We start from the raw sequence: 3,001 nt of genomic DNA on the forward strand, positions 1-3,001 counted from the left end.
AGGGTTCAAACCTTTTTACTGAGTGAGCAATTTCGAAAGACTTAATTGGAAATATTGTTCACATAGTTTTCATAGTTTGTTCACATATATTGCTTCCTCAGGTTGTCTGTGAAGCATTCACAAATCTCCTCAAAGCATGGTTCAAACCTGTCTGGGGAAACTCATTGGACTTTGAGTCCAACACCTTAACCTTTCAGCCATTGCACCAAGACCTGTATTAAACTGGACATTTTGTTTGTGGCACACAAAGAATCACTGGGGTTATAACTAAGGCCCTTTTTACTAAGGGAGGAACTTCTAATGAAATTATCTAATTCTGTTCAATTAAATGACATCCCTGGGAGGCTTTGACGCTGTGAGCAGGGCTCGAACCTGCGTGGGAAATCCCATTGGATTTCAAATCCAACGCCTTAACCACTCGGCCATCACAGCTGCTTGTGACTGCTTTAAGTGTGATTTTCCTTACAGTATCTGCTGCTACACTAGAATAATTGTGGTGCTGAATATAGCTTCATGCAGCTGATTGACGTGACTGTATGCCATCACAATTGACATTGAGTCATAAACAGTCTGTGGATAAACAGATCGTTGTGCAGGGATATAGCAAGGTCATGACCTGGGGATGAATCACCTGGGATGAACAGCAGTTTAGTTTTGCTAGGATTGAGCTTTAATCGGCTGAAAGCTGCAAATACGGCAACCAAAAGCAGTGAAATTTCACTAGTCTTATTACCAGAGTTTATAGCACAAACAAAATATTAATGCAGACAATCCATTCAACACTAAATAAAAATAACATTTATTGATTTGGTCTTTGTCTTGTGAATTTTTTTATTAATGACTGCATTCATTGGACACACTGTTTGTAGAGAATGCACACATACATGAACTGACTTGAATCAAGACTGGCATCATTACATCATGCATAAAATTTTGGTGTCCACGTTTGCCATTTTAAATAATACTTACTATGGCTTACTATGTAGTCATATAATATATAATATAAAACTCTTCTTGTTTTAAATTCTCACTGAGGGCTAAACCCCTAAAGATATAATCCTAGAACTGCCCCTGCTCTTATGCCTACCGAAAATCACTGAAATTTTACTTTTTACTTTTACTTCAAATACTTAAGTACATTTAATATCAGAAAATGACTTTTGATACTTAAGTACAGTATATATTAGATACTTTAAGACTTTTACTTGAGTAATATTCTAAAAGGCAACTTTCACTTCTACCAAAGTCTTTTTTTAGTACGATACTTGTACTTTTACTCAAGTATTGCTTTCTAGTACTTTATACAACACTGGTCCAGCTACAATAATGTATCATATTAATTTGAAACAGCAACCTAGAATATTTATCACAAATATTGATTAAAACAATGATGACAATAATCACATGAAAAAAATGACTTAAATTCTGGACCTTTGACAGTGAGGGGGGGTGGGGGGTAGGGGCGGTGGGGGGGTGGGGGGGGAGGGGGCTTGTTCGAACCAAATCAAATAAGTGTAATCACAGACAGTTATGATTTAAAATGGAAATACAATTGCATTAAAATGACAGGAAATAATGTGATGCTCCCATGCAGTGATGGGCAATAATGCGTTACTGTAATGCTCTAACGCAGGGGTATCAATTATATTTTGGCCAGCGAGATCATATCAAATGTGCATCACAGCTGGCTAGCTGCAGCTGGCTAGCCGCTAATACTACAAATCCCAGAATGCCCTGCCACTGTATTGACGTGTAGTCACGAACAGCAAGCGCCCCTCATTCTTTGTTGACAGTCACTAACAACCATGCTACAGTCACATCGGGAAGTTAATTCCACCCTCCACAAAAATGGCCAAACGAAAGATGGACAATAGGAGCTTTCAAGACAGGTGGGAGGCAGATTATCTGTTCACGAATATAAAGGACAGACCTGTTTGTCTTGTGTGTGGAGCTAACGTGTCTGTAACGAAAGAATATAACAGAAGAAGACACTATGAAACAAAACATTATGATAAGGACCTGGACGTAAAGCAGAAGCTCCAGAAGGCGGAGGAGATGAAAAAACGTCTGGTTTCCCGGCAGACTATGTTCATGGAAGCAAAATCAAAAGGTGAAGCTGCTGTAAAGGCTAGCTTTATTGTGGCAGCAGAGATTGCAAAATCTGCCCGGCCCTTTAATGAGGGAGAGTTTGTCAAAAAGTGTATGGTCAAAGTTTGCGACATCATGTGCCCAGATAAAAGGCAAGAATCAATGTGATCAATGTGCAGAGTAAATCAGAGTGTAGCAAACTGAGTTTGAATATATGTTTTCTTTATGCACTTTTTCTACTCCAAGGCATGAACTGTTAATAGTCGAAAAGTTGGATTTTCATTGAATGAAATTATTATTTTTGGTTGTTTTGTTGTTGGTTTTGAAAAAGATCCACTTCAAAAAAGGAACTTAAAATGATACAGTCAGAGGTATAATTTATTTTATTCATTCATTTTCTACCGCTTATCCGAACTACTTCGGGTCACGGGAGCCTGTGCCTATCTCATACATCATCGGGCATCAAGGCAGGATACGCCATGGACGGAGTGCCAACCCATCGCAGGGCACACACACTCTCTCATTCACTCACGCAATCACACACTATGGACAATTTTCCAGAGATGCCAATCAACCTACCATGCATGTCTTTGGACTGGGGGAGGAAACCGGAGTACCCGGAGGAAACCTCGAGGCACGTGGAGAACATGCAAACTCCACACACACAAGGCGGAGGTGGGAATCAAACCCCCAACCCTGGAGGTGTGAGGCGAACGTGCTAACCACTAAGCCACTGTGCCCCCCTATAATTTATTTTATTTATTTAAATAAGAAATGAACACCACTGATGTGTCTTTTATTTCAAATTTAATTTCTTTTGTTTGTAATATCAAGCTCTGGTGGTTCCAAATCCTGTGTTAAAGCAAAACTAAAGTTTGTTTCCATATGAAAAAGGTTGAACATTACATATCAG

General features: G+C 39.2%; 1 non-coding gene across 1 annotated transcript; it reads right to left on the reverse strand.

The window, feature by feature from the left end:
* Positions 1-351: 351 nt before the first annotated feature.
* On the reverse strand, positions 352-432 carry trnas-uga (transfer RNA serine (anticodon UGA)). Its single transcript has one exon. It is a non-coding gene; the product is annotated as a tRNA-Ser (tRNA).
* Positions 433-3,001: the final 2,569 nt, after the last annotated feature.

The sequence above is a fragment of the Tachysurus vachellii genome, chromosome 7 (assembly GCF_030014155.1).
Source record: "Tachysurus vachellii isolate PV-2020 chromosome 7, HZAU_Pvac_v1, whole genome shotgun sequence".
Lineage (NCBI taxonomy): Eukaryota > Metazoa > Chordata > Actinopteri > Siluriformes > Bagridae > Tachysurus > Tachysurus vachellii.